The following is a 24117-nucleotide window of genomic DNA, read 5'->3' on the forward strand; positions in this document are numbered from 1 at the left end:
CGATCTTCTGGTTGAAATGTTTGTTTCCGTTACACTAAAAAAAAAAAAATAATAAACGTAGTCACTGCCTCCGATTATTACGCTCGGTCACGTTCTACACGAAAAGTGCATGTTCTTAACCATTTATCGCGCGAAATTGCAGTTTATCGTGTTCGTAAAATTTATATTTCTCATATACGTGTGTGCTCTATATAAAAAGAAACCGGAACAGTAACAGTCACTGACTAGCGAAAACCTTTGAAGTATAGAATACGCAATCATGAACCAAAAGTTGGGCTTACTTTTCCTATTCGTTTCACTTATCTTGCTGTTTGGATCACCCATGACACCAATAGTTGGGGTAAGTAGATGTTTGTCTAGTTTTCTGTGCTGTATTTCGACACATTGTTAAATAAGGGTAGTGAAAGAGTAGCATGAATGGGAACACTTTCGTTTCGAACATACAAAAAACCGAAAAATGTAAAAAAAAAACTGAAAGACCGTTCTATTTTCTCTTGTCACCCTTGGAAAGGTCAATCATTTGACTATAAGTGTACGTGGTATCATTAACTTGCTTCCATATTTACATGTCATTTATATTCGATTTTTCAACTCATTCTACCCGAGCTTTTCCTATTGATATTTAAGTTAATTGTCTGTAACGTCTGTACTTCTAAATAAATGCTATCCAGCATGTCTCTATACTACTAATTGTCATTATTACCGATCAAAAATAATAGTAAGGTAAGTCTGTCAAGTACAGGATGCCTATTACTATGCTATCCCTTGGTTACTGTGTCCTCACATTATTTTACCTATATTTAAAATAAATATGATTAAATTACGAATATTAAATTTTTTCAATAAAATTTTACCTGTAATTTTCATATAACCGAATCAAAACTTTAATTTCATAAGGCCTATAAAATGCGGGGAAACCAATTTTTTAAATTTCTGATAGCGGTTTCTCCCTTGATCTTCTTCAAAAACTTAAGAAATACAAAAACAATGCTTTCCAAAACAAAAGGAATAAATTACTGTGTTAAAAAAACTCTCGTCTAAATTACAGAAAAAAAATAATATACACGACTTTGTACATACATCTTTTTACCTAAACTAATTTAATAACTGAACAGAGCGTCTATTTTACTGTGCACTTTAACTGAATTAAGTTTTCATGTGTTTTTTTATGCGTGCATTGGTTACTGAGCTCTTTCATTGCAATCCACGTGTTACATCTAACCTTACTTTCCCGATCAGTTGAATATGTGTATAGTCCTCACGCAACAAGGAAACACCTTTATGTTTACATTCCCCCACTTTTTAACTGCCCCAATGTCGAAAACGATGACGAAGATTGCCGTCGGCCAATAGCAACCGGCAGCTGCGACAATGGGGCAGCTACTAAGAGGGAGAATGTAAACACAATAGTGCCTTTTTGTCGTGTGAGGACTATAAGTATCTACGCGTGATTTTCTGTCATTTTCTGAATAATATCGTAAGTACTGAAGCATATACAATAATTTAGGCTAAATAATTTAATACCGAATATTTCATGTTTTTACATTTTTGTTTGGGATTATTTCCTTAGAACTGATTAGAGGAAGTAAAGCATAGTAATTAGGATTTTTGTACAGAAATTGGCACACAGTAATTAGATCAGGACACAGAAATCGACACACAGTAATTATATCGGTGTAGAGAAATTGAAACACAGTAACTAAATCAGTATACAGAAATTGACACATAGTAATTTTATGATGTATAGATATTGATACATAGTAACTAGAAAAGGCGCAATAACTAACACACAGAAATTAACTTTGCATCTTCTTAAAAAGGTACACTAACTCGCTCAGAAATTTGTGTTGTTTATATATCTCAAATATGAAGAAATTCATAGTTATATAAAAGACACACACATCGCGCGCGACATGTAATTGAAATGCTTTAAGAAGTGCGATATAAGTAAAAAAAGCCCGTTTAATTCGTAAAAAATGTCGGATGTCACTTTAATGGGCATAGTAATTGATTATCCATACGTTTATCATATATGTGAGATACGTATTGTTCTTCTAACAATAAAAAAAGATCGCTGAGAAACGTGTGTCCCGCTTAGGATCGAAAGGGTTAAAAGATGTATTTTGTTTCTCGCAGAACTTTATAGTATCAAGAGCAGAAGGTAATCGAGGAAGAGATATTCTTGTGGCTGTAAGAAAAAACGTCGCATGTCGCAAATTAAAATATTTTAGTTTATGCAATATTAATATATTAATATATTAATTGAGTTGCGAAATGTATGATTTACCTATTTATCAAAAGACAGATCATAAAAGCAAATTCGATATACTGAAAAATAATAATGGGACTTGAAACACAACTAATACGATGAATTAGTGATCAGAACTTTAAGTAACAATATCTCGAAAATGAGATCATGTGACATGCTATGAAAGAGAATAATATTGCGGATAGCATTATTTCTTTAATTATTATGTAACTAAATAGTCAAAATGTATTAGAAGATTTCGCAGTTGATCTTACTGAACTTTCTTTCTGTATTATGTACTTCATTTACCATATCTTACATTTCATTTCTATTAACACCATCTCGTGTTTGCATTGCATTTTTAAACTGGAAAAACAATGATTAGAAAGAAATTCGAAATTCGAAATTTGTAACTTGTATGTGTATTCTTTTGTGTATTCAAAAATAGTGAAATTTTCAAAGGGCAGTTATGAAAGAGATATCTCATACATAACCATTTGTTGTGTCTCGTTCAGATTGTTACCAAGTAAATTGAGAACGTAACCAATAATTAGATTAATATTAAAGCAAAAATAGCGAACAAAGCGAAAATCAGCCAAGAAAAGATGAGTTACGGTAACATTAATTTCAGAAACGTTTTTACTTTCACAGTCGAAAAAATTCAATCGTGTATCAATGCTAACGAATACACCAAAATATTGCTATTAAACAAAAATCAACCGGCCTGAGAAGTCCTCCCATAGTTAGGATATTTAAAATGTCCCTTTCATAGTACATATCTCTCCTACATTCCTCTTTTCTTAGTCTTAATAAACGTATATTTACCTCAAAGGTGGAAGGAGCATGCGGTACTTTGTCACGAAGGACTCTTTGTCGCAGCGACAAGTATAGAATAATGTGCAAAGTACGATGATGCCTAATTATTAATTACTACATACTCATCCATTCGATAGAGCTATTATATTGATTATATTTTTGTTTTTTTTTTAGCTCACGTGTACTAGAGAGGAACGAGGATTGTAACGGATGCTATAACATTACGAAACGTTGTTTTAACGATGATTAATACGTTGTATAAATGATGCAGATACAGCAGCTTAAATAAATAAATAAAGAAATACTGTTTACGACCATCGCCTTCTCTTCCATTCGGTCCTGCACCTCGAACACACATTTTCATCGATGTTATGAAAATAAATATTGTCCATTCAGTGTTCAGCACATTCGTTTGTTTTGAACCATAAAAATGAAAAACGGTCATTTTATCGGATCAGTACTATTGGAAAACTAAAAGAAGGCACTCTACCCAAAAGCTAAACGACGCAAGGTGAATTAGCCGGTCGCTCCACCTGATCTCTTCCACTTTTCAGATCCTGGGTCATTATTGGCTAAGTTAGGCTATGGATAGAACACGTGATTAGGTGAATCGGGCAGGACTGATAGAATGACCAAATATGTATTCTTTTATTGTGTAAGATAAAAGTACAGTGAGGAACAAATATATAAGTATTATTCATAATATAGATGATTAATATTGGTATACAGAGTGTTCCAAAAGTCACTTGCAATCGGGAAATGAGGTGTTCCTGGCGTCATTGGAAGTAACTTTTTCCTTAGTTCAAATGCAATCTGCAGCTTTGTTTACGTGTTATTAACGAAAAACCGTGACCAATGAAAGGCGAGCTCGGTTGGCGCGAAGCCGATGAGTCATTGAGCTGTCCCCCTCATTGGTCAGTGTTTTCTATTAATAACTCGTAAACAAAGCCACGGATTGCACTTGCGCTAAGTTAAAAGTAACTTCAAATGACCTTGAGAAACCCTTATTTCCCGATTACGAGTGGCTTTCGGGACATCCTGTATATCGAATTTGTTTTAGAAGATACAAGGACTAGTTTACTTGAAAGAAAACAAAAAAATATGAAACGCAGGTTTTAAAACATTACTTATCTGAGCCTATAACAAAAAATTTAAGAAATGCGTTTTCTAGATTTCGGTAACTTGAATACGAGCGGAAAATTTCATCGATATCGGTTGACGTTGTTATGAGTTACAAGCAATTCATGATCGCGAGAAACGTAATTTTGTCCCGATGTTTGACACTTCTGATCAATAATTGAGCCGTTTATTTTGAAAGTGGCATAAGTCACTTTACCGTAATGAAAAGTGGTGATTTTTTAATGTTTATACGAAATTATTTATACTGAGAAAAATATCAGTATCCTGAGATAACAAATACAAGTAAATCTTCTCGAAAGTTAGCATCCATATTTTTAAACGTGTTAAAACGCAAACCCTTAAATATATCGACTTAAAAACAAAGTGAGTTTTTGAAATCTTTCAACACTTGTAGCTTGACCCTGCGTTGATCGATATTGACGAAATTTTCAGCATGCATATAAGTGACTGAAATCTATAAAACGCACCTTCCAAATTTTCGTTAGAAGCTTGGAAAAATTTTTAAAACTAGAGCTTTTATTTTTTGTTCTCATTCCGAATAATAACAAAATTTAAAAACGGTAAGTTATATATTGTACAGTACATTAGTCCTTCTGACATCAAAAAAACATTCAAATCAATTTAGTTCAATTTAAAAAAATGTATACTATGTTTTAAAAGGTGGCCACATATATGTCCCATAGGTACAGTAGCCACTGTACCTAATATATGAAACAATTTTCAGGATGTACAACATTATCATCGATTTTATTACAATTGGAAGTCTTTATTATTATTGTTTTATACTACTGTTCCATATATCGGTGTTTCTAACTAATTTAACCCTCTATGGGTTGAATTTTTTTCTTAAATATAAAAAAATGTATGCAACGGAAAATCTATTATTATAAACCTATTTATGCTAATTAAACCTATTTATCTATATTATGCATTTTATATGAACTACTATTAAAAACTTCAAATCCTAAATTCACATTTGTATCCATTATCAAAAGGGCTTGAATTAGTGTAGTCATTTCGATTCAACAATTTTAATGATGGTTGCATCAACCACAATAAATTTTCTGTAAAATCAGCAATTTTAGACAATACATATTGCACTTGGCGAAAATCAATTTAATCTCGTACGTACGTTTTCCAATCGCTCCTTTCGGAGTATTTATTCAGGCGTAACAGGAAAATGTTGATACATAAAGTATCAGTGCAGTGGATTATTTCAGTACACCTACATACATAGATATGTAAAACGCTCGATGTACGATTTTTCCTACCGAAAAGACAACTTTTGATACATTTTTATTGCGACGTGTTTTCCAAGCTTTATTCGAACAGTTTATTTTCATTTATTTTTAGCCTACCTTAAAACTCGTGAAACATCTCAAAGTATCTGACGAAGTAACATTGGTTCCCATGAAAACGAGACGTTAATAACAGGAACGGTCTTCCTGAAAAAAATTCTATTTAATAAGAGAAGTAAAAAGCTCTCTAACCTCTTTAAAGTCCGGTAAATTCTTCTATTTCTTCCGCTGCGTCTCAAAGCGCGGAAAATGTAAGGGAACTTTTTACGGAGTAGGTTACAAAAACTTTATATCGTAAAGCAACTATCCTTCTTCCACTTCGACTGACAATTAATTTTTCCAGAGAAAACAGATTGAATGTGTTGTATCGTGGGAATATTCTTTTAAATTCACCATCACCATTATTTTAAGAAAAATGGATCATTGTACAATATTATTTTTCCACACAATCTTGACAATTTTGATAATTCTTTTTATCTGCTGAATTTGATACGTTCAGTGTGACCTATTTAAATCGATCCAGTCAAATATCTTTGAAATCATTGATGATACTAGAAAATGTTTCAAAGGGAATTTAAAAGGTTTTAAGGAGCACGTAATCTGATACTAATAAGATTTTCCTAGGTGTATGCGTTGAGGACAAATGAAGCTCAACTTAATTTTTTTAGTGGAATCATATATGTTCCATTAGACTACTTGATTCGGGTCGTTATTCTCTTCATAAAAATACTAAAGCATTTATTGCGAAAAATCATTTGTTTAGAAGATACTTGAATTTTTGTATCTTTTAGTGACCATTCAAATTTCATTCGAGATATTTTTTAATATCATCGACAGTTTCGAAGATATTTGACTGGATCGATTGAAATGGGTCACCATGTGGATTGAGCATCTGCAATAAACTTGTATTGTATACATACATTGATTGATTTTTGCGAAATGCGTTATTCACGCATGAAATTTTAAGCGGAGACTTATTTTTACATATTAATATCGTTATCGCTGTATGATTAAAGCAAACAATATTTTGCTGAATTCGGTTAAAGCCTTTATTTCACTACAAATTGTATTTTCGTTTATGTTAGAAAGACAAAGAAAACAAACTAATATTGAAAGTACTTTTTTTACTTGAACCGTTATATATTATATTTTTCTTGTATTACATTCATAATTAACTGTTTGATTTAATATTTAATACTGAATTGACGATGTTTACGACGATTCCCAGCTTCATTCATGAATTTTTCAAAACATAGTTTTTAAGATACTTCTGATATATACTTCTTATATATATACTGAGTTAAAAAAATGGCAAGAACTCAAGGTTAATCCAACAGTAACCTATGCGACATGCTATATAAGAATTACTGCGGATTTTTATGCAATATAAATAATTTCTACACTAATTGAAGGTAAGGAAGTTACATATAGGTATTTTGTTTCTGAATCAATTCACTAAGTTGAAAATGTTGCAACTGTTTCTATAAAATCGTAAAATCTACTGTCCTCTACAGCAGATAATTGTAGTGGATTATTATTATAAAGTCAAATTGTAGTAGATTTTTATTAGAAATTTGAATTGTAATAGATTTTTAATAGAAATTTAATTTGTGGCCAATTCGAAACAGGGGTAAATTCACTACAATAAATTTTTAATACAAAATTTTTATTATAATACATTTTTATTATAAATTTCCATTATAATCGATTTTTAATAATATATAAATTATGGTACATTTTTATAGGTATCTATAATAGATTATATGTATATATATATATATATATATATATATATATATATATATATATATATATATATATTTGTATGTGATATTACGATGTATTTTAGATCACATTTGGTGTAATACTATTTTATATGGAATTCAATGCTTTATCTTTATCTCCATTTAAAAAATTGAAGGTGACCAATTGAAGTAGAATTGGTATGTAATGAACGGACGCGTCACTTGATTCTTATTCAACAGTATTATTTTTACAATTAACAACACTAATACAACATTTTTCTCCAAAAGGGAACTTCGAATGAAAAAATAATTAATTCTTCAGCTCCTGCAGTGAAGAAGCTACGTGAAAAAGTTCAATTGATATTGATTTAATTGCATTCAGTCATAAAAAAGACAAAGTCTCATCAATCTTACTTTTTGCCAATAAAGTTATGAACGAACTGATAACCGTTCCCGAGATTCTCTCTCTTAGACATCGTCATCACCCAAGTATCTTCACAGAATTATTAGACATGCAACAACATAAATTTTTTTTGTTACCCTCAAATTTTACGACGCAATTTACACTATGTAATTTCGAATTAAATCACTGAATATATAAAAACACTTTTTACAGTTTCATTAATAAATAAAGTAAATAATCTAATAAGTATACGAATCTTTTATATGGCTATCATCTTGCAGAACGTTCCAAATAAAGAGATTATGAAAATATTTTAAAACACTATTCCCCAACTTTACACAATAAATATTTAACTGTGCGCGGTTTTCGCAAAGAACGCGATGAAAGTTAATAAGCTGGTAGAAAGATTGCGTTTATCTGTTCCTTGACCAAAGAAAATGTACATTTAGCGTACAGGAAATATTTAAAACAAGTGTAATAATTTCAATGCTCACTACACAAGGTGAGTCTCGTAACATAACGATATGTGATAACTCATAAAATACGTTGTACGAAAAAATGTTTCAGATAGAAGTTGCATTGTTTGCAGGGGTCATATAGTATTGTAATCAGTTTTACATAATTTTATTTTGATATCGAGATGCGAAGGTTGCCTTCAATTTTTAAGTGCGGTATTACTACGTTGTGTTAATAGTCACATTGATTGATGATTTTCATAAAAAAATCAAGTAAATAATCTAATAACTAAACAAATCTTTCACTTTATTAAACATTCTTGTAACATAAAATTTCAAACGGAATAGTTAGTTCGACCAGTTTGTTGGAGAACAAGTAATAAGAAATTTTCTTTAAGTTGCCACTGGTCGGAATGATAAACAAATTCAAACAACTCACTTTTCTCAACTGTTTTATCTCAACATATAACGAAAATTTAAAAAATGCGTTTTGTATATCCTTGTAACTTATATGCTTGCTGAATATTCTATCGTAATCGGTCGACTTTGATGTAAGAAGTAAATAATTAAAGATCACGAGAATCACAGTCTTGTCCTTATTGCAATTTTGCAATTTTTGTAAATCTTTTAATGCCTCCAGCTTCACATTGCTTCAATTGATTTCGATACAAATATGAGTTACCGAGATCAAAAATACGCACTTTTTTAAATTTTTCTTCTAAGCTCAGATAAGAGAAAATTGAGAAAACACTATTTCTTAATATTTGTATCATTCCGACCAATTGCAATCTAAACCTATATTGCTTACTCATAGAAAACAAGCCGGACTAACGTCTCAAAAAGATTCATGTCGTTTGAATCAATTTTAAAAATGCTATTCCGTTTGAAAAACTGTCAACATTCTTCCCGCGACGAGTATATGTAGCTCAATGTTCATAGGTTTACGGGGTACAATACAGCTGATAGCAATAATAAAAATTAAAATGCTAACTTACTCCAACTGCTGGTGTTACGAATATTCGTCACAACGAAATCATGGAAGCGAACATAAAGAGTTGAAGATTGCAAGTTCTATTGCCCTAAGCTTTTATATGGAACACTTCGTGCAGAATATTCCACATGTAGATTATGAGTTCAGTTGAAAATGTAATTCCAAGTTTACGAGATAAATGTTTAAACGTGTGCGGTTTTCGTGTAGGACGTGACAAAGGGTAATAATTTAGTAAAATGGTTGTATTTATCTCATCATTGTCCAAAGATAATGCGCATTCGATATACTGGAACATTACCTAGTTCATTTAGTATTCGGAACATTTCTTTCAATTATTATAGTGACATTATCATTAAAAAAATCGTTGCCAAATAACACTTTACCTAATCAAACAAATGTATAGAATTTTTATTATTAATATAATGAAAGTGCTAAAAGAGTGTAATAAGTAGTAGTATCCAAATGGGCTCATACTCGGCAGACAGTACGTGTAAACGAGTACAATTTGCACGATGATGGCCATTAAAAGAATAGATAACACCAAGAATTATTTCAAGTCCCCCCCCCAAAACAGAAGTTGCGGTTGTATTAGAAATACAGTAAATTTTCCCCAATTGTCCTTCACTGTTTATACAAAAACGAATAATTTTAGAAGAGAGGGTTCGATTAGTCAAGCCTTGCGCCTTGTTTTTATCGTTGTTGATAATCAGCAACTATAAAAATGGTTTACGTATAATAATGGTTTACGTACTGCACTTATCGCGTAGCCCGTTCGGACTGCTACACGAATCTAACATACACGGAACAGAATCTGTCAGGATTTTTTTAATTACATACGAACCTAATCATTATAATAATAATTGGCTAATACCATAGAGGAATGTCATACTACCAATTTAAAAATCCTCCTGAAGAATGAACAATCCAATTTTCAGTTTATCGTAAATGAATTCAATTTCAAAAATCAACATGAATGCTCAGCCAAATAGCACGAAAACGTCTTTAAGACTTCTTAAAAACGTTTGGACCCAATAAGCACTGGACCTTTCAAAGACGTCTATTTTACGTCCATTTTAGATTTGAACGTCAATCGCCCTAAAATCAACGTCTTAACTACGTCTGTTTCTGGCCGTTTTTAAGACGTCTGCTTCGAACCGTCTATAACCCTTTGCAGTCCGCTGTCCCCTCTCGTGGGACATCGTAATTCTAGCATATCACTCTCATGGGACATTAAAGTTTATTAGTGATTACGGGGAATTGAGTTATTTCAGCGCAACTTTTTGAGACCTGCATGTTTCCCTGAAGTTTTCTCTTGAAATGGCACAAGAAATCAAATCAAAATATAGTAAAATTTCTAAGATATATACAAGAAATGTCAGCGGGTTTTGACGAGAACGTGAGAGGCGTGCTCACGACGGTCCGAGCACTTCAAAGGCGCCATTTGAAAAGAGCGATAAGGCAAGTTTGTAGAAGAAAGGTCGGTATGCGAACATAGCACGCACTGTATAGTGAGATTTATAATCATGAAATCTGGAGGAAAAGATTTTCAAAGCTGAACTCAGTCTGGTTTAAAGCGTCGAGCGGTATAGATAGATCTAACGAGTGAGAAAATCGGAAAAGTGATTCTTCTCTTGGTAAATAAATTGTTTGGTAAAAGTTTTTTTGGTAAATATTACCTTGTGAGTTAGTAATAACAATTAGAAATTTTCAATCTATGTATTTACTCATATTTTTTATTAGAACAATGGCAAAACGTTCAAACACGAATTAGTCTCATGACACAAGTTGTAGTGAAGATGAGCTCCAGATAGACGTTTATACAGATATGTTAGGAAGACTCTCTCTCTCTAACTGTAGAAGGTTTTCTTCTACAGTTAGTCTATCATTTTGATAGCAGTGATAGTGATATCGTCCAAACAACAAGGCGACGAGTGAAAGAGTTCGCATAGATAGCGATTACAACAACAAAACAAAATTATAAAACAAACAATAACAAAATTATAAAAAATAAAATATTGATTTGTTTGCAAATTTCTCTATTTCAGCCAATTCATATAAGTCCAATATCATTATAATATGTTAGTTAGTTCCAAAACCATAGTAAATAATACGAGGGTCTATAAATGCCCGTTTCTGCCGAAAAGTGGCGCTGAGTTGCTGGTAGCCAATGTCCAGAATGGTTCGGAGTGCTAAGGGTTAATACGTCTGTTTCTAAACGTCTTACAGGCACTTGAAGTATGTCTTCAAGACGTTTTTTATATTTTCATGGATTTTTCAAATAAATCAGTCAAGCGCTATTAGATACAACATTAATATGGACGATGGAGCAGAAGATAAAAAAAAAAAATTACGATATGAATTTTGTTCCTTCTTATACAAATTGGGGGTCGTCAAGAACACACATCAATCAACAATTTATTTTTTATAAAAATAGTTTTTCTAGAAATTCACACGTTATGATAGTGGCCGTTGAGAAAAGTGTCATTAAAGTGCCGATCATTGAGATCGTTACTGTGTAAGGAGTCATATATTTACGGTATGATCATGTGCCCAGGCCCTTTGAGTGGCTATGGTGTGGGCTTCTCACCCACATCGGTAAAACACACTATGAGAGAATGTGTTTTCGGGTGGCCAGAGTACCTTGATCGATTAAAATAGTTGCCCGGCATATGCCAAAGATCATAGGTTCGATACCAGGTCCCGATTTAACTGTTGGATTCTCCCATCACGTCTTTAAGACAGTCCAATACTTATTGGGTAAAGGAAGAAATTTTTGTATACCTATACTTGTGGCTGCAAATAAAAATATATTGTTTATATGCTAATACTACGTTGAACTTTCTTTTTAAGATAATGGATTTGTAAGCAACTAATAGTACTAATTCTACTACTCACTGAGTGTCGATTCTGCCCTAATGAAATTTGTAAAACGGATAACTAAAATGTTCGTTAATGATTCAAATACAAGGTTTAAAAGACGTAATTTTCTTTTTTCTTTTTAATATTCAAACTAATCGAAATTTTTCCTCAAGTTCTGTTACATATTATCTAGTAAGCTAGTCCTTCCAAAATCCTAGGAAACTTAAACTCATGTTGCTTCTTTTCCTTACAATGATGATTCTCCTTCTTGATTCTCCGAATGCTATTCTCTACTCTTATTATTACTATACTCGTCTATCGATAAGTATCTGCTTTCGAAGAATCTTTACTATTTGATTTTTTTCTACAGATATTTTAGACAAAATTAGGCAAAGATCCGCATGGGATGTGATCCACACATGATCAACACGTAGATGACAAAAGACCGAGATGTATTGTTCACATTAATCATAATACAAGTCTTTGATACATAATCTAGGTTTTGGAAGAAAATTTTCTTGGCACTACGAACAAGTTTCCAACGCAAAGAGTTAAACATGATTGTTCTAGAGTTATAGCTAGACTGCGAGAGTTTATGCAAATGAATAATCCAGTAAAATAAACTTAACAAATGAAGCAACTGAAGTATATTTCATCATTAAAAGATATAAAAATATATATTTTCCTGTTACATATTTTGGAACATCCAGAAATTCAAAAATTTTTACAGCAATGCGAATTATTCTCTCCAAAAATTCTGCATGCATTCTGATACATAAAAGTATTATGTTTTGTATTAAATTATTAAGCAGTTACTTTGGAGATTTAATACTTTAAACATGTATAGAGTTCATAAAATAAAAAGTTAATACAATTAATATAGTTGAAAAGGTGTAGAAATATTTTATTTGTATAACATGAATAATATTATATTTTGATTTTAATGTAAAAACGTTAATACTTGAATTTGTGTAACGTTGAATTCATTTTTAAGTACGTCACATTCTATGCAAAATTAGATACGTTGATGAAACATGATTTTACGAATTTTTTAGTATCTATGCAAATGCATATTTATTGAGTCTATGTGATGTATATAGTTTGTATATATCTCGCACACAGTTTGCACATTCTTGCATATACATAGTCTGCATATTCACTACATATCGTAAGTGCATAAACGTCCGCAGACTAATTATAAGACCCTAAGAACTATGTGTTATGTCGGATCAGTCATGAGAGCGTCCGACTTAGTTATTATACTCAGTGCTTACACATTAACGAGACGCAATACTCCTGAACGAACATAATATGAAATAAAATCAATTTTGTTCGGAACGCAGTTTAAATGCAGTTTAACTTACTCCAAATGCTCCTGTCGCAGAAATTTCTGGCTACAATATTATGGAAACGAACAGAAAGTGGAGCCGTAGTTTGTAGTTCATGATTGCAGATTCTACTGTACTACTGTACTACCAATGATTGTCACATTGGTTTCATCTCCTTATATGGACAAATTCATGCAGAACATTTCTAATGTAGATTATTAGAATATTTGAAAATGCAAATCCACCTCTTCGCGATAAATGTTTAACTATGTGCGGTTTTCGTGTAGAACGTGACAAAGAGTAGTAAACTCGAAGGGTGATTCCGTTTATCTGTATATTGTCCAAAAAATTGCGTGTTTGAGATATACGGGAACACTATTTAATTATATTATATTCCAGTACATGATTTCCTATTATTGGTGTGTCATCTGGAAGTGGCGTTCATTCCATATCGATGCTCCATTTCAAAGAATCGTTGGCAATTAATACTTCATCGATACAAACGAATACACAATATTTTTATTATTACTATTTTAATGAAAATGTTAAAAGTGAGTAATAACTAGGAGTAATCAGACGTTACCATGCCTTGCATATTTCACGTAGTGTATCGTATCCGCAAAAAAGTTTTCTTGGTATGAAATCACACACTTGTGGCTCCTAAGAGAGGTAGACGACACGCGAATTATTTCAAGTCAAAAACGCAAGATATGTTTTTATGGAAAGTATAATGTTTTACGTATTGCACTAGTCGCGAAGGCGTTAAAACTGCTACACTATTATTTTGTTTTTTTATTCAAAGCAGTTGAAATTTTTCCGAAAATTCTTTTACACGTTCACTAGTAATCTAGTTCTTTTAACATCCTCCAAAAATTAGACTCATGTAGCACCTTTGCCATCCAATACAACCTCTTCTTTCTTACTCCCCGAATGCATTTCTCCTCTTCTTTAATTACAATACTCGGTAATAGATAAGCTGTTTGGTTTCAAAGAACAATTTCGATAATAGGTTAAAAATAAATCCAAAAGCGATTGACAATAATATACAATATACAATAATATATACAATAATATATACAATACGGTAATATAAATACAATACAATAATATATACAATAATATAATATTTTCTTCGGAACGTACCAAGTACGATAATATAAAATACAAATTAACTTACTCCTACTGCTGGTGTCATAAAAATTCCCGACGACAAAATCATGGAGACGAAAAGAAAAAGGAACTGTAATCTTTGTTTCATGGTTGTAGGTTCAATTATCTTAAACTTTTCAGTAGCCAATGACTGTCGCAGTCAGTTACTCCTTTTACATGGATAACTCCGTGCAGAACGTACCAAATATAGATTATGAAAATATTTGAAAATGCAGTTCCAAATGTACGGAATAAATCTTCAACTGTGTGCATTTTTCCTGTAGGATGTGACAAAGGCATTTACCTGTTTATTATTCAAAGAAAAAGTGCATTTGACGTACAGCAACGATTCAAAGTGCAGTATTCGGAATATACACTGTATATATTTTATTTTTCGCAGCAATTAATACCTCATCAATTATTTAATTATTTAGAATCCAAAACCATATTTTTTATTATTTATCTGTCATACAGAATTCGACTCCATTCTAAGAGAATACCAAAATTATGTTATTTCCGGGAAATGGGGGGGGGGGGGTCTATAAGATCATTTGAATTAATATTTACCTCAGCGAAAATGTAATCCACAGCTTTGTTTACAAGTTATTATTCAAACACACTGACCATTGAGAATCGATATCGGCTGACGTATGGCGGCCAAGCCAATGAGTTTCGTTGGAAATCGAAATGTGCTCCGACCGATCGTTGGCATGGTCGCTTTGCAGCAGACGAGCTCCCCTCTCATTGGTCTGTGTTTGCCGTTAATAATTCGTAAATAAAGGCACGGATTGCACTTTCCTTGACAGAATTTAGTAATCAAGGCATGCATCGAAATAACTATAAAATCTTAATATAGTTACATTGCACCGTAATACAAACAAGACATAAATCTGTTTCAGTTAATAAATTAGCTTAAATGAAAAACTATATCCAAGAAGCCGATTATATTATTGTGGTCCTTGTAATTTGGTGGAGTTTTATGAATATAATAGCTATCTTTCTTGTTCGCAAAGCTTCATTTTATCTTTTTTTCATTTTTATTTGTTACGCGTTTCTTAAGCGTTTTCAGGATTCTAAAACTTTAGATTTTGTATTTCCAAGGTCTTTAGAAACCAAAAGATTTTGATTCGCTTATGAAAAATATAGATGAAATTTTATTTGTAAAATTCAACATTTTTAATTGAATAATGTTGTTTTTAAATATAAATAAAATTATTGTGAGGACACAGTAATCAGGGAGGAGTATGGTAAGTGATACACTTACCTTATAATGTTTTACATATTGCCAAGCAGCTATCGCGTAGCACGTTCAGACTGCTACATAAATGTGACGTGAACGGATCGTGTTTTCACGCAACAAGATCAGCTAGGATCATTTAAACAGTCGTAATTCTAAATCCCTTAACATAGATGGAAAGGGAAATTATTTTTTGTTCCAGATTAATATTTACAACGATTACGCCGCAAACTTCAGAATAGCACGTAATGCTTCGTTGTCGTCATATTGAAACAATTAAATTCATCAAAATTTATTCTGCATTCTACAAAACATTTATAAGAAAGCACTGAAAGTGGACTTCTCCATTTCTTTGTTATTCATAGCAAGTGTATGAATGGGTTAGTATCATAGTGGCGTAAATCACATAACGAGAAACAATGAGCCTTTTTATTTACCAACACGTGTATTGTTTACTGGCAAATTTATTGTTCGGATATTTTAGAGTTATGTTAATTTATGTTAGACAAGTGAAAGGAAATAATAAATTCTTCAGACATTTAATAATATTTTTTGTGGAATATAATTTCCGTCGTTACTGCTGACCTCTCGCCAGCGCGATGGCAATTTGTAAATATCATTTTTGAGAAATATACGTATTGAAACTTAAAATCACATTAATGTATAATATATATTATAATCACATAATAATAAGTTAAATCCTATTTCTAGAATCGATATGAATGTTCAAAAGAAAAAATTACTCGGTATTTATAATTATAATTGTAGATGGAGATGTATTGCGGATATGATAATACTGGATTGAACTTTTGTAACATAATGCATTTGATTGCAATTAGTAATTCGGCTTATCAGCGAGCGACGTTTTTTTGTTTGTTTATTGTCATTTATACCTCTGAAAGTTATAAATCGCGGTGCTTAAATTCTCATTATTGGATCAGATATAAGGTTTCTATAAGGTTTGTGTAAGGTTTTTTATTCGAAACAGTTGAGATTTTTCCAGAAGATTTTTTTACACGTTCTTGTTCTAGTCCTTTTAACATCCTACAAAAATTGAACTCATATAGCTTCTTTTCCTTCCAATATAATTTTCCTTCCACGTGAAGAAATATTGTTGATATTGATTTGTTTGCATTCAATCATAAAAAAAGAAGTCTCATAAGTCTAATTTTTGCCTATAAAATTATAAACAAACTAATAACCATCCCGAAGATTCTATATGAACTGAGCTTTATAACTTCTTATTGGTTCCTTCGACATCGACTTCTCCCAAGGTAGGAGCCCCAACGTATTCTTTATGATCACAACGATTATTTTAGCAAAATTAATTGATGTGTAAATTCCTATAGCAACAACATAAATTTTGTCTGCGGCTCTCAAATCTTCCGACGCAGTTTACACTATGTATTTTCCAATTAAATCACTGCATATATTATATTCTGTAACGTATAGTGTATTTTGACCGTACCATTAATAAATAAATCAAATAATCTAATTAGTAAACAAATTGAAATTTGTCCAAATGACTTGCATTTTTGTGAGTTGTTAGCCCGACTACTTTACTGAAGAAAAACTAAACAAAAAAAATAAAGAATAAAAAAATTTCTTTTGATTGCAATTGGTCGGGATAATAAATAAATTAAAAAACTCTCGTTTTTAAAATTTCTTATACGAGTCTATAATATATAGAAATATAATAGAAGCTCTAAATAATTAGAGATCACGAGATTCACAGTTTTTTCCCCGATTTTTTTACACTTTCAGCCAATAACTGTCAGGAATCTGAAGATTTTAAAATCTTTTTATATCTCTAGCTTCATTCTGCATTAACCGATTTTGATTCAATTTTCATCATGGGAACGGGTTACCGTGACCATCAAAACTCAATTTTTAAATTCTCTTTATAGGTTCGGATAGAAAAGTTTAAAAAGAACATTATTTCTTAGCATTATATTATCATTCCAATCAATTGCAATCTAAAAAAATGTCGTTTACTCGTAGAAAACTAACCGGAGTAACGTTTTAAAAAAAATTCATGTCATTTCTCTCTCTCTCTCTCTCTCTCTCTCTCTCTCTCTCTCTCTCAACTTACTTTAAAAATATTATTCCATTTGAAATACTATCAACATAATTCCAGCAACAAGTGTATGTTTGTACCTCTATGTTTTCACGTTAGCGGGACACAATGTAATATACAGAGCACATTAACTTACTTTGACTACCAGTGTCACGAAAAGCCTTAACAAGAGAATCACGGAAACGAACAGAAAGAGGAACTGTATACTCCTTATATAGTGAGTATGTATTACACATACACCTTTTATATGGAAAATTTCGTGCAGAATATTTCACGTATAGATTATGAGTTGATTTCCAAAGGCAATTCGAACTTTACAAGATAACTACTTAACAGTATGCGGTTTTCGTGTGCGATGTGGTGAAGAATAATAACCTCGTAGAATATTCTGTTTATTGTCCACATAAAATGTGTATTTGATATACAGGAACACTACTTTAATTCATTTAATATCCAAAACATTTTTTTCGATTATTGTATTGACATCTGGAACCGGTGCCCATTCCATATTTATGTTCCCGTTAAAAGTGCCGATTAACACTTTTTCTAAACAAACAAATGTATAGAGTTTTTATCATTATGCTTATAACGAAGATGCTAAAAAAGTGCAATAAGTAGACATAATCAAATGCGACCTTACCCCGCAAATCTTAGCTACTACCGGATGTTCGCATAACAATTTTTTCGGCAATTTACACGCAGGTGGTAGTTTCTAAAAAATAGACGACACCAGAATTATTTTGAGTCCAAAATAGAAGATGTGGTTATATTGGAAGTACAGTAAATTTACCCTAATTAATTTTCAGGGTGCAAACAAAAATGGATAATTTGGAAAGTGAAGAAGATTATTCGAGCCTTGCACCTTTTCCTATAGTCGTTGACAATCGGCAACCATAAAAACGAGCCGCAAGGCTTGAATAATCGTATCGCCTCTTCCAAAAAGGTCTATTTTGTTTACAAGCTGAGGGACAATTAAAAATACTCCTGAAGAATGAACCCTCCATCTTCAATTTACTATAAATAAATTCAACTTCAAGAATCAATATGAGTGCACAAAGAAAGAAAATATTAGATATTTATACTTATAATCGCAGATAAGCATATATCGTAGGTATGATAACACTACGTTGCACTATATTTTTAATATAGTGGCTTTGAAAGCAATGCATAGTACTAATTCGACTTCTTACAGAGCGGCGTTTGTGAACACACACACACACCTTTGAAATTTATAAATCGAATTATTAAAATTTTCCTTATTGACACAGATATAAGGTTTCAAAAAATTTTTTTTTTTCCGTTAGTCAAGCCAGTTGAAATTTTTTCGCAAGTTCTTATACGTATTATCTAATAAACTAATACTTCTAAAAACATACAAAAATTAGACTTATGTTGCTTCTATTTGTTACAATTATGTCCCTTCTTCTTGATTCTCCGAATGCTGTTCTCTACTTTTATTATTACTATACTCGTCCATCGATAAGTATTTGCTTTTGTAGAATCTTTACTGTTTGATCTTTTGCTACAGATATTTTAGACAAAATTAGGCAAAGATCCGCATGGGATGTGATCCACACATGATCAACACGTAGATGACAAAAGATCGAGATGTATTGTTCACATTTATCATAATACAAGTCTTTGATACATGATTTAGGTTTTTAAAGAAAATTTGCTTGGCACTACGAACAAGTTTCCAACGCAAAGAGTTAAAAATGATTTTTCTAGAGTTATAGTTAGACTGCGAGAGTTTATGCAAATGAATAATCCAGTAAAATAAACTTAACAAATGAAGCAACTGAAGTTTATTTCATCATTAAAAGATATTAAAATATATATTTTCCTGTTACATATTTTGGAACATCCAGAAATTCAAAAATTTTTACAGCAATACGAATTATTCTCACCAAAAATTCTGCATGCATTCTGATACATAAAAGTATTATGTTTTGTATTAAATTATTAAGCAGTTACTTTGGAGATTTAATACTTTATAAATGCATAAAGTTAATAAAATAAAAATTTAATACAGTTAATATAGATGAAAAGGTGTAGAAATATTTTATTTGTATAACATGATCAATATTATGTTTTGATTTCAATGTAAAAACGTTAATATTTGAATAATATGCGCAATATATATAATAAAATTAATTTTTGACAAATTTGTGTAATGTTAAATTCATTTTTAAGTACGTCACATTGTATACAAAACTAGATACGTTACTTAAACACGATTTTACGAATTTTCTCCGAGTTGCATTAATGAAAATGATATTATATACATAAAAAATCGTGAGTGCGTGCGATTAAGAACATACATCAGTGTTTACATATTGACGTGGTGCAATATAACTGACCGAAAAGATACGAAATAAGATGAATTTTATTCTGAACGCAACAAATGCAATAATATAAAATGAAAATCAACTTACTCCTACTGCTGGTGTCACTAAAATACCTGACAAAAAAATCATGGAAATCAAGAGAAAGAAGAACTGTAATTTTTGGATCATGGTTGTAGGTTCCTTAAGCTTCTTGTTGTTGTTGCATTAAGCTTGTCAGTACTCAATGACTGTTCCAGTCACTTACGTCTTTTATATGGGTGCGGAACATTCCAAATAAGAATTATGAAAATATTTTAAAACGCAATTCAAACTACACTCGATGAACGTTTAACTGTGCACGGTTTTCGCGACGGACGTGGCGAAGTTAATAAGCTGATTGAATGACTATGTTTCGCTATCTGTTTCTTATCCAAAGAAAGTGTTCATTTAACACATAGGAATTATTTAAAACAAGTGTAATATTCTCAATGTTCACTACACAAGGTGAGTCTCGTAATATGACGATATGAGATAACTCATAAAATACGTTGTAGGAAAAAAAGTTTCAGATAGAAGTTGCATTGTTTGCAGGGGGACATATAGTATTGTAATCAATTTTACATGATTTTATTTTATTATCGAGATGCGAAGGTTGCCTTCAATTTTTAAGTGCGGTATTGCAGTCTTACTACATCGTATTTTTTTTTTTAATAGTCACAGTGAGTTTATATCGTATTAATAGTCTATTTGAATGCAACTTAATTTATTGTTTCTATATTTCAGTAACTATTTATTTTGGATCCGATTTGGTATAATACTTTTCATGTAGAATTTAATGTCTTACCCGAATACGAGAAGAAATACAAAACCATTCAATTTAAAAAATTCAAGGTGACCATCATATTTAAAATAATATTTCAAATAATTATAAAATAAAACAGTGTGTCATTTAAAATAATATCACAAATAATTATGAAATAAAATAATGCGTTATTTGAAATAATATTACATACGATGTAATATTATGTGATCCCAGGCATAGAAATAGTTATTAAATGAAGTAACATGTAAATTGAAATAATATTTAGAATATTGTCACTTCATGTGTACCTAGCTATGGAGTATCTGTGTGGTATAAGTGCTTTTGCACATTGTTGTTTCGTATCACCGATAGTCTGAGTAAGTAAAATACTCCTCGTAATTTTTCTAAAGTGTCTCATCTTATCTCTATTATGCATTTTAAATAAACTACTATTAAAATCCTCAAATCCTAAATTCACATTTTTATCCATTATCAAAAGGGTTTCAACTAGTGTAGTCATTTCGATTCAACAATTTTATTCATGGTTGCATCAACCACAATAAAATTTCTGTAAAATCAGCAATTTCAAACAATATATAGTGGACTTAGCGAAAATCAATTTAATTTCGTTCGTACGTTTTCCAATCGCTCCTTTCGGAGTATTTATTCAGGCGTAACAGGAAAATGTTGATACGTAAAGTATCAGTGCAGTGGATTATTTCAGAACACCTACATACATACGTATGTAAAACGCTCGATGTACGATTTTTCCTACCGAAAAGACAACTTTTGATACATTTTTATTGCGACGTGTTTTCCAAGCTTTATTCGAACAGTTTATTTTCATTTATTTTTAGCCTACCTTAAAACTCGTGAAACATCTCAAAGTATCTGACGATGGAACATTGGTTCCCATGAAAACGAGACGTTGATAACAGGAACGGTCTTCCTGAAAAGAATTCTATTTAATAAGGGAAGCAAAAAGTTCTCTAACCTGTTTAAAGTCTGGCAAATTCTTCTATTCCTTCCGCTGCATCTCAAAGTAAGTTACAGAAACTTGAAACCATAAAGCAACTATTCTTCTTCCTATTCGACTGACAATTAATTTTTCCAAAGAAAACAGACTAAATGATCGTGGGAATGTTCTTCTATATTCACCATCACCATTATTTTAAGTAAAATGGATCACTGTACAAAATTACTTTTCCACACATTCTTGATGATTTTGATGATCTTTTTTATCTGCTGGATTTAATACGTAGCGTGTGACCTATTTAAATTGATCATGTCAAATATCTTTCATATCGTTTATAACACTAGAAAATAGTTCAAACTAAATTTGAAAGGTTTTAGGGGGCTTGTAATCTGATACTAATAAGATTTTTTTAGGTGAATGCGTCGAGGACAAATGGAGTTGAATTATATTTTTTTAGTGGAATCATATATTTTTTATTATACTACACGATTCAAGTCGTAATTCTCTTTATAAAAATGTTAAGGCATTTATTGCGAAAAAATCAATTGTTTACAAGATATTTGATTTTTAGTATCTTTCAGTGATCATTCAAATTTCGTTCGAAATATTTTTTAGTATCATCGACATTTTCCAAGATATTGTTTAAGATACTTCTGATAGATTTATTATTCTCTCTCCGATGTTCTTTTTGTTAATGTAACAGCAATTTATTTCATTTAATTGCTGAAAATGTGTCATTTGGTAGCGATTTATGTACACTGAGTTAAAATGGCAAGAAATCAAGGTTAATCCAACAGTAACCTATGCGACATGCTGTACAAAAATTACTCCGGATTTTTATGGAATATAAATAATTTCTACGCAAATTGAAAGTAAGTTAAGCTACATGTACATATTTTGTTTCAGAATCAATTTAATAAGTTGAAAATGGTGGAAACATTTTTATAAACTCGTAAAATCTGCTGTCTTCTAAAGCAGATTTTTATAGGAGTTTAGATAGAAATTTTAATTTTGCAGTGGATTATTATTATAAAGTCAAATTGTAGTATATTTTAATTAGAAATTTGTATTATAATAGATTTTTAGTAGAAATTTGAATTGTAATAGATTTTTAATAGAACTTTAATTTGTAGCCAATTCTAAACAGGGGTAAATTAACTACAATAAATTTTTAATATAAAATTTAATTATAATAAATTTTTATTTTATTATATATTTCAATTATAATCGATTCTTTATAATATGTAAATTATGGTACATTTTTATAAGTATCCATAATAGATTATATATATACACAGAAACACTATTTAATCATTTAGTATTCAATAGAATTTTTTCAATTATTAGTGTGTCATCTGGATGTGGCGTCCATTCCACATTGGTGCTCCATTTCAAAGAATCGTTGACAATTAACACATCACCGAAACAAACAAATGCATAGTTTTTTTATCATTACTATTATAATGAAAATGTTAAGTGAGAATTTTAAATAAAGATAATCAATCTTAACCTTACCTTGCGTATCTTACGAAGTAGCGGGTCTTTGCAAGCTACTTTTCTCAGTATTTCAGTAAGTATTTCAGTTCTAAACCGGAAGACGTGTTTCTGTTGGATTTATGGTAAGTGTTTCGATTATTGTGCCCATTAAAGTAACGTCCGTTGTTATTATCGAATTGAATCGGTTTTTGTACGTACATCTCACTTCTTAAAACATGTTAATTATATGTTAATGTCTTTTATATAAGTACGAAGTTTTTTGTAGGAAAAATAAATAAACAATAGGAAATGTGTAATAAAATATACAGTACAATTTTTGAGCGTGTTACTAAGCCCTACAAAGATGAGACGTTAATTTTTGGGAAAGAGCACATCAATTGTCGAGCATACATTACTTTTAGTAAAGGAGTTTGCACAACGCTGATCACTGATAATGTAAACTACGTAACAATTCTTATAGTTAGGCAATTCCGAACCAACGTGCTGCGATGTTCTTATGTATGGTGTTCACTTCAATTGTCTAAACATAAACAATCTCTAAATATAAACATCTCAGAAACAACACGTTTTTCCAAGAAATATTAAGTACAAATCCTTACATCCTTACACTGCGATTTTTTGCGTAGAAAAAGGCCACGTGAACAAGTGCAATTGATATTGATTTATTAGCTTACAGTCAGAAAAAAATAAAGTCTCATCAATCTAATTTTTGTCCGTAAAATTATAAACGAAGTGATAACCATCACCGAGATTCTATATGAACTTATCT

General features: G+C 31.1%; 1 protein-coding gene and 4 long non-coding RNA genes across 6 annotated transcripts in view; 2 read left to right on the forward strand and 3 right to left on the reverse strand.

The window, feature by feature from the left end:
* The window catches only part of LOC117220144 (potassium voltage-gated channel protein Shaw), a 419368-nt gene that overhangs the window by 37388 nt on the left and 357863 nt on the right, over window positions 1-24117 (forward strand). The gene's annotated exons all lie outside the window — the stretch shown is intronic.
* Window positions 185-3375, forward strand: LOC143260940 (uncharacterized). The gene is made up of 3 exons (XR_013035215.1): window positions 185-340; window positions 3081-3152; window positions 3239-3375. It is a non-coding gene; the product is annotated as an uncharacterized LOC143260940 (long non-coding RNA).
* On the reverse strand, window positions 5220-5484 carry LOC143260967 (uncharacterized). Its single transcript, XR_013035241.1, has 2 exons — window positions 5337-5484; window positions 5220-5268 (listed from the first exon to the last, which is right to left on the reverse strand). It is a non-coding gene; the product is annotated as an uncharacterized LOC143260967 (long non-coding RNA).
* On the reverse strand, window positions 14061-14712 carry LOC117220172 (uncharacterized). The gene is made up of 2 exons (XR_004490211.2): window positions 14461-14712; window positions 14061-14259 (listed from the first exon to the last, which is right to left on the reverse strand). It is a non-coding gene; the product is annotated as an uncharacterized LOC117220172 (long non-coding RNA).
* On the reverse strand, window positions 18126-18784 carry LOC143260927 (uncharacterized). The gene is made up of 2 exons (XR_013035197.1): window positions 18387-18784; window positions 18126-18292 (listed from the first exon to the last, which is right to left on the reverse strand). It is a non-coding gene; the product is annotated as an uncharacterized LOC143260927 (long non-coding RNA).

This window comes from Megalopta genalis, unplaced genomic scaffold (assembly GCF_051020955.1).
Source record: "Megalopta genalis isolate 19385.01 unplaced genomic scaffold, iyMegGena1_principal scaffold0026, whole genome shotgun sequence".
In the NCBI taxonomy this organism is placed as follows: domain Eukaryota; kingdom Metazoa; phylum Arthropoda; class Insecta; order Hymenoptera; family Halictidae; genus Megalopta; species Megalopta genalis.